Source organism: Musa acuminata, chromosome BXJ1-9 (assembly GCF_036884655.1).
Source record: "Musa acuminata AAA Group cultivar baxijiao chromosome BXJ1-9, Cavendish_Baxijiao_AAA, whole genome shotgun sequence".
Classification (NCBI taxonomy): Eukaryota; Viridiplantae; Streptophyta; class Magnoliopsida; order Zingiberales; family Musaceae; genus Musa; species Musa acuminata.
The window spans coordinates 19,404,185-19,414,078 of NC_088335.1; positions in this window are offsets into that span (position 1 = coordinate 19,404,185).

Consider the following 9,894-nt stretch of genomic DNA (forward strand, 5'->3'; position numbering starts at 1 on the left):
TGGTTTGCTTTTTATTATTGTCATTTACATTACTGCAAATCTTCTTACTGCTTTAGTTCCTTATTACTCTTGCTGCGCAACTTTAAGAACACGCCTTCAAGTTAAATTTCTCAAGTTTCGTTCTTAATGTACGAAAGATCTTGTTAAAATCGAAGTTTTAATCCGCTGCACTAATTCACCCCCCCCTCTTAGTGCCGCTCCGATCCTAACATAGCCCTCGTAAGGTCGATTACCACTCCCAATGACCAACTGTACTAGATCTGAGACAGCCAAACCTATAAGTCTGGTATCAAAGAGTGGAGCACTCATATAGGACATCCTTGGTGTCTCAAGTCTAAGGACCAGATATACCACTAGGACTACGGAATCGCTGTCTAACAATAAGGCATCATTAACCATCCAGCATTCCGTAAGCGGATCAATTAGTGAACTCATTCTCCAATGAGCACCTGTACTGTATCCCTAGTGCTACACGAGCAGCTATGAGACCAGCTGCAACCATCATATGGATGGGTATACAGCACACCAGTCTGTCTGGTTATCACGATGTCCCTCTCAAGTAACCTATGATTGGGATTATTTATGATATGTGTTTAAAGGTGAATCGATCTCATTTTCATGATCTCATCACGATCCGATTCCCATTGCACAAATCCAAGGACATCACAATATATATATATATATATATATATATATATATATGCAATAGTTATAAAGTGATATATGCCAAAATATAATAAGCAAAAGGATTCTGTATCAAGTCACATGTGTCATCCCTCATATGATTGGCTTGCTGGGCACCTATGAATAGCAGGTTTCATATAAAAAAGTTTAAAATCGTGCATCAAAAAATTGATCTTCGTGTACATGTCAATAATAATTTCGCTTGGTTTCATATGAAAAAGTTTAAAATCGTGCATCAAAAAATTGATTTTCGAATCTTTAACTTTGCTCATGCCTTCGTGTGTGATTTCAAGAGTGCATCAAATATTGAAAGTCATTTCGCCAGTAAAAACATGATTAAACTTATTTCTATCTAAGGCGCAAAACAAGGCATTCATAGCCTTTGCATTTAGAGAAAACGTCGGCTTCTCCAAATCATTCCAATGGTTTATTGGAAGAGAAGACATTTGAAAATCGGATTCTACTATGTGCCATAAATTGAGATTCAACGAAAGCAAGAAACTCTCACTCGAGTTTTCCAATAAGTATAGTCCGTCCCATTGAAAAATAGAGAACGAATGAGAGAGTGACCCTCTTGAAAGCCGAAAAGAGCCATTTCTATTTGGGTATTAAACCAAATTAGAAAAGAGTGGGGGGGGGGGGTGAATTAGTGCAGCGGTAAAGTCACGTCGATTCGAAAATCTTCATACAATAAAAGCCATTTATGTTGAAAACTGATTCGTAAATATCTTAAATTGAAATACATTCGTAAATAAATTGAAGGCAGTAAGCACTTAAAGAGGTTTATAGTAAGTTTATAGCAAAACTAAAATGCAAACCAGAGAACACGGTAGTTTTAGAGTGGTTTAGTTAATGTGACCTACATCTACTTTTGGCTTCCTCCTCCAACGAGGTCACCAGCCTCCACTAGAGGCCTTCCTTCAATAGGCGAAGGCCAATCACCTTTTACACCCCTCTTCTCCTTTTACTGGGTTTAGGAGATAACCCTTACAAGCACTCATACTCCCTTACAGAAATCTAAGTATAAGCTAGAGGAGGGAATTCACTTATGATCGCAATAGTGTTTTCTCACTTTTAATCTCTCTATGCTTGTGTGCTTTAACCAAGGATGAGAAGGGTATTTATAGGCTTCAAGTTAATTCAAACTTGGAGCCTAAAACTGTCCCATCTCGGGTTCCCCGGGCACAGGTGGTACCACCGCCTGCGTTGGGCGGTACCACCGCCTGCGTTGGGCGGTACCACCGCCTGCATTGGGCGGTACCACTGCCCAATGTCAATCTGACACTAACACCGCCTTGGGCGGTACCACCGTCTAGGTCTCGTAGTACCATCACTTGGGACGTAGTGTTGGGTGGTACCACCATCCAGACTAGCGGTACCATCACCTAGCACCCTACTAGGGGCGGTACAACCGCCCAGACTGGCGGTACCACCACCTGACATAGTCTCGAAGATTATGTCATGATGGTAAGACTTCTTGGGGCATTATTTGGGCCTTTTATTGGGCCCAACACAATTCTTACAAGGGCCTAGCTGGTCCCTAATTGGGTTGGCCCAAATCCATGCCCAATTACATGCTAACTATGAAATCCTAGGACATTTGCTAAGCTAAATAAGTCCCTAATTCTATTCTTCGTGCGAGCTTCCAACGAACTTCCGATGATCTCTTGGCAATATTCCGGCAAACTCCCAGCAAGCTCCTGGACTTCATGACGATCTTCTTGGTGAGTTCCGACGAGCTTCTCTAGCAAGCTCTAAGATTTCTCGGCTGGTTCCTCCAGAACTTTCAATGAATGTCCGGACTTCCGACGAACTCTCGAACTCCCAACGTGATCTCGATCTTGACTCCGGGACTTCATTTTACTTCATGCCTTGCTATCATAGTTAATCTTGTACATGTAAAAATATACTTCGTTCTAGATAATTAATACTAAGCATTAATCAAATTGTCTGGCATGTTATTGGTCCCTCGATGCTTCGTCCGATTCTTTGACGCATCGTCCTCTCTTGCGGCCTATTGCCCAATCGGCTAGTTGACTCTGCAACTCCGATATCCTTGGCACAATATCCACTCTTCTTGGCCCGATGCTCGAATACATAGCTTGAAGCCTTCTATCGATACGTTGACCGATCTATCGGCCCGACATCTAATATTCTGACATGTTTCTCCGGCACAACATGATTTTTCCTGCTTTAATTGTTTCATCCTAATCGAAGCATCCTGCATCACTCAAAACATAGATTAAAATATAAATACTATTAATTGGTTTCATCATCAAAATCTGAGATTCAATATTTTAGTGGATGTCGATGGCCTCAACAGAGGAGGAATCGGGAGTGGACGTAGGTCACGACAACTGAACCACTATAAAACTTGATTTGCATTTTTATTTTATTTTTCACTATCATTTATATTACTTTAATTTCTTATTGCACTTATTCTATGTCAAGCACACCTTCAACATTTCCGACATGATTTTTCATTGAATGAAAGTTTTTGAATCATTGAGTTTTTTATTGAAGCACTAATTCACCCCCTTCTTAGTGTCGATTTTGGTCCTAACAATTGGTTTCAGAGCCACATTTCTCTTCGTTGGATTAACACCCAAGAGAGATGACTTTTTTTCGCTTTTAATAGGGTCTTTCTATCATTCGTCCTCCTATGTTCTATTGGATAGACTACAAGTATTGAAAAAATCAAATGAGAGTTTTCTTGTTTTTTTTAGATTTCAATTTATGGAACATCATTGAAAATAATTTTCAAAAGTTTTCTAATCCAACAAACGAATGTAATGATTTGGAGAAGAAAATTTTTTCTTTGAATGCTAGAGCTATGAATGCTCTATTTTATGCTTTGAACAAAGATGAATTTAATCATATTTCTTTATGTGAAATTGTACATGAGATTAGGCACATACTAGAAGTAACTCATGAAGGCACGAATAGAGTTAAAGAGTCTAAAATAAATCGTTTGATGTATGATTTTGAACTATTTCGAATGAAGCCAAGCGAAACCATTATTGATATGTACACTCGTTTTACAGATGTCATCAATGGTTTAAAAGCTCTTAGCAAAATTTTTTTAAATCTTGAACTTATTAATAAAGTTTTACAATCACTTTCTAAAAATTGGGATTCGAAAGTAATTGCAATACAAGAGGCAAATGACCTAAATAACTTTTTAATTGAAGAACTTAACAGGTCTTTGATGATATATTAAATAATATGTATAGCACATGATGAACTTGAGAATAACCTTCCAAAGAATAGGAAGGATTTAACACTTAGAACAAATGAAGACCACTTGAACGAAAGCTCAAGTGATGATGATTTTGAACTCTTAACAATAAAGCTTAAAAAGTTCTTAAACAGAAATTAAAGAATAAAAATGAACTTAAAAAAAAAAGCTGCCAAAGAACAAGAAAGCACTCAAGGTGACTTGGGACAAAACGAGTGCATCCCAAGACGAGGAGCAAACCGATGAAGATAAAGTGGCGAACTTTGCTTTAATGGCTCTCAACAAGGAGGTAAACAACTCAAATGAATCTTCTTTATCTTACGATGAATTATTCAATGCCTTTAATGATTTGTTTGACGATTTTAAATTGGTTAGTAAAAAGTATAAGTTGTTAAAAAAGGAGCATATTTATATTGTTAGTGAATTGCATGTTAACTCATTGCATGATAATTGCATGTTAACTCATTGCACTAAATGTGAAGAGTTAGACTTAGTTAAGAATGAAAATGTATTACTAAATCAAACGTTAGAAAATTTTAAAATTTGTAGAAAATCTTTAAACATGATTCTTACCAAGTCATGTTTGTAGAAAAGAAGGAATTGGATTTGTGAGTAACACTCAATAAAACCTAATCACTTTTGTTAAAGGACCCACATTATATGTTTTCCTTAAAAACAAATATAATTTTTATGGTAGATATGGTCATTTTACATATAAATATCTATTCAAAAAGTATGGCTCACATAAATTAGTTTGAGTTCCTAAAGGAACCATGAATGACTTAATTCCAAAAGCTAAGAGTGATAGATCAAAACATGAGGGACTCAAAGTTAAATAGGTACCTATAACAAACCCACCTTTCTTATAAATAACTCTATGATTGAAAGCTAAGTGCAAAAATCTTGATAGTGGATGCTCAAGGCTTATGACCAGAGATTCAAAATACTTCATAAAGCTCATTAGCCAAAACAATAAAAGAAATATCACTTGAATTAGAACTATTGGTAATAAAATGATGATTTAAAATTCTGCTTGATAAATTAATAATAATTTGATTATGCATGATAATTTTTATGATTTATGGTTTATTAATTTTGATGATTTCTATAATAAAATATGTTTTTTTTCGGTTTTAATGATTTCTATAATAAAATATGCTTTTAATGATGATGCATGTTTTAATTTGACATAAAAAACTTAAGCATGCTTGTATGAAATCAAATCACTTAAATTAAAATAAAAAGAGGAGAATGCATTTTTCTTGAAAATATCTCTAAAGCATTTCGATTTTTTAACAAGTGATTCTTAATGATGAATCTATTTTATATTATCTCTTGAATTAAGAAAGTGATTTTGATGATTTTGATGATTTGACATTTTAAATTTGAATGAGTTTTATCTATATCATGATCTTGAATTCTCAGAATTATAACTTGAGATTTTCTTTATATGAATCAAGATCCCTTATTTTTTATTCTCGAATGATTCTTGCATTTTATTAAAGAAAATATTTATCCAAATGAATCATGATTTTTCTCATAATTTCTCATAATTTATGACTTAAAATTTCTTTTGAAAATCTTTTACTATTTGATCTCCTATGATTTCTTTTTTTATTATTTAAGAGGAAATTTATCAAAATGAATTATGTCTTTTAGTATTCACATGATATTTGATATTATCTTTCATGACATGATTTTTATTACGTATAATTCCTTTGTATTCATGAATTGTATATATCATCACTAAATTAATTTTTCTTGATATATTTAATGTGATGATTTGATAATTGATGTAAAGGGAAATGAATTGCACCATTGCATTATTCTCCTCTTCTTTTTTCTTTTTGACAATGACAAAAGGAGAGAAAGATTTGCTAGCTTGTATAATTCAAGAAGAAACAAAAACTTATAAACTTGTAAAAATTCCTAGCTTACAAAGAAAGGCAAAACTTGCTAACTTGCTCATCTCAAAACTTGCTAACTTATAAACTTGCTATCTTGCACATCTCAAGAGAAGCAAAACTTGCACATCTCAAGAGAGGCAATACTCATGATACATATTCTAAGTTATACATTTCAAAAAACTTGCTAGCTTGAATGTTCTAAAATGATGTAAAACTTGCTATTTACTATCTTGCATTCTTTTTTAAAAAACTTGCTAGCATGAACATCGTAAAAAAAGCAAAAATGCTAAACTTGCACATCTCTAAAACTTGTTAGCTTGCATGTTCTAAAATGATACAAAACTTACTATCTTACTAGCTTACATAATTAAAAATTTGCACTTATTTCCTTTTGTTGATGACAAAGAGAGAGAAGTTATGATAATAATCATGTATTATGTACTTTGAACATGTCATGAAATACTCATGATTTTAAGATGTATGCAATGATACGATTAATTGCTATCTTTCAATATTCATGATGCATGCAAGGATGAAATAGTCATGATTTTTTGAATTTAAAATTTCTATCAATATAACATATTGATAGAGAGAGTTTAGTTTAAACTCTATCATCAATTGATTGTCATCATAAAAAAGGGGGAGTTTGTTGAATCTTAGATTTTGATGATAAAATCAATTGATGAGTTTATGATCTAATCTATATTTTAAGTGACACAAGACTAACTTCAATCAGAAAAGATAAATCGATTAAAGCATGACGAATCGAACGTTGGGTTGGAGTTGAGCATGTTAGTAGATTTGACGTCGAGCCGGAGGATTGGTCAATGTGCTAGTAGAAGGACTTTATGCCGTGAGTTCAGGCATCGAGCCGAAGGATAAGATATTACGCCAAGGAGATAAAAAATTACGAGAGTCAACATGTCGATTAGGCAAATTACCGAAGGAGAGGACGATGCGTCGAAGGATCTAATGAAATGCCGAAAGAACCAATGACATGTCAGACAACATATGATTCGTGCTTTGTAATAATTTATCTAGATCGAGTTAGTTTAGGTCTAATTGAGTCGGTATTGAGATGAAATAATGCCAACTCAATTAGGAGCCAATTGGGCCTAAATCATAATTGAATTGGGCTTACTGTTTGGCACATTCAGTATCTTGTAATAGAGTTTGGTGGTGGTACTACCCAAACTAGGTGGTGGTATTGCCCAGTGTCAAAATATATCTACAATCGAAAAATAAGAGCAAAAATGATATCTTGATAATAAATACTTAAGGTATATAACTAGAGATCCAACATACTTCACAAAGCTCACTAGTTGAAACAATAATAATAAAAGAAAAATCATTGGAATTAGAATTATTAGTAACAAATTAAATCTTTTGATTGAATGTGTTTTATTGTTTAATGAGTTATACTAATGATCTTGATGATTTTTGTGATGAAACTTATTTTTAGGTTTTAAACGATGATGCATGGTTTTGGTATAAAAGACTAGAGCATGCTAGTATGAAATCAATCACATAAATTAAAACTAAAAAAAGAGAATGTATTTTGCTATCTCTAAAGTTTATCGAGTTTTATAATATATTTATATTTTATCTCAAGTTTTATCGATATCCTTAGTGATGAATCTATTTATGTTATATTTTTTGAATCTCTTGAACTATGAAAGTGATTTTGATGATTTTATAAATTGAATTTAAATGAGTTTTATCCAAATCATGATATTGATGACTTAAGATTTCTTATGAATGAATGAAAATCTTTTATTATTTGATCTTATATGATTCTTTTTGCTATTTACTATAGAGAAGATTTAATACAAATAAATCACAATTTTTCTCTTGATTTTTTAATATTCATAACTTGAGATTTATTTCATATGACTCCCTTATATTAATGGATTGTATACCTTATCAACAAATTGATTTCCTATAATATTTTTCATGTGATGATTGGAACATTGATGTAAATTTTTTCATCATTATATTTCTCCCTTCTTTTTTATAATGATAAAGGGGGAGAAAGAATTGCTAGCTTACAAATTTCAAATAGAAGCAAAAAATTGCTAGCTTACGTACTTCAAAGAGAAAGAAAACACTTGCACTTTTCTCCTTTTGTTAATAATAAAGGGGGAGAAGTTATGATGATTTTTAATGTTTTGGAATCATGCATGATATACCTTGATGATTTGAAGCTATGCATAAAGTTATGATGATTTGAATTTTTTATATTTTTGAATTATGCATGTTATGATGTACCTTATGATTTGGAATCTTAACTCATACTTTGAAATTATGATGATACGTATGATATATGCAATGGTATGTTAACTATGATTCATGATTAAAATCGTTCCGACTTGAATTCTAAAGTTATCATTTTATGAATTCAATTTTATTTCAATATAACATATAGATAGAGAAAGTTTAGTTAAAACTTCGTCATCAATTGGTTGTCATCATAAAAAATGAGAAGATTATTAAATCTTAAATTTTAATTATGAAATAAATTGATAAGTTTATGATCTAATTATTGAGAAATCTAGGGGCGACATCACATGCACAACGGAAGAACAAAAACCTCAAATTTCCCAATATGTATTCATCGTCGTACGAAGATTGGTGTGCGAAATCTGTAAAATCGAAAACTACATGTCAGAAAAATAGTTGTGTTACCTAGGGAGATCGTATATTCTTAAATTCCTACAAATATGTATGAGTAGGTAAAGGATGTCAAGTGTTCTCTTCTCTAGCAGTAATCCACATAACAGGACTATAACAACGCTCCTCAAATCTTTAGGCCTACTATTTGAAGAGAAGAATGGGAGATGAGAATAGGCTGTGGCTACTAAGAAGCCCAGCCTATGGGTCTTTAGTTCCCTCTTATTTATATAAGCTCCCAGTTAATCATAATGGATCTTACCCTATTGGGTATTGGATCTCCATCCAATTACCCAAGCCTCTTAGATTAGTGAGTCTCTACTCAATAATCTCTTATTAGCTCTTATTGGATCTCATCCATGTGATTCAATAATTTAGAGGCTTATTGGATATCCAATAAGACAATGGCTCCAACAGATATCTTATATCTGAACCTCTACTCATCGCAACACCTATCATTTATATATGACCCTCTAGGCCTAATATCGAGCTAGTAGTGATCATACCTGTTAGAATTCTTTCTGGCTTAGTAAATTACTATCTTCATAATAATTCACTCGACTCATCGACTATGGACGTATAGGCCACTATGCCACAGTCCCTAGATAATACAAGGGAATCCAATCCTTTGGACCTATATGTCCTCAGTTATCATATACTTATAGTCCCTCATCCATCTAATATCCCAAAGACCATATATCGGCATAATGTCGTCAGACCCATATGGTTTCTCATCGAATTTTGCTCTAATCAAATTCTCCTAAATAACTCTTTTTCTCTCAATCTACATGACCTTGGCCAAGGATTTGTTTGAGCAAAAACGCATGAGATATTCCTCTCATGATACTGAGAGCATATGATCCTCTATCGATACTCAATAGCCTTCGTAATATTGGCTGCTACTCCCAATAACCGATTGTACTAGATTTGAAACTTCCAAACCTATAAGTCTAGTTTCAAAAAGTGAAGTACTCATACAGGACATCCATTATGTCTCAAGTCTACGATCCAGATATACTATTGAGACTACGGAATCGATGTCTAACAATAAGGCATTATCAATCATCTAGTATTCCGTGAGCGGATCAATAAGTAAACTTATTCTCCAAAGAGCACCGGCACTATATCCTTAGTATCCCTATATGAGCAACTATGAGACTAGCTACCTCCATCATATGGACGGATATATAGCACACTAGACTATCCGGTTATCTCGATGTCCCTCTCGAGTAACCTATGACCAGGATTATTCAGGGTTTATGTTTAAAGGTTAATCGATCTCATTATCATTATCTTATAACGATCTAATTGTTGAATCTTGGATTTTGATGATAAAATCAATTGATGGGTTAATTGATCTAATCCATATTATTGAGTTAAGTGTGCAGGATTAAC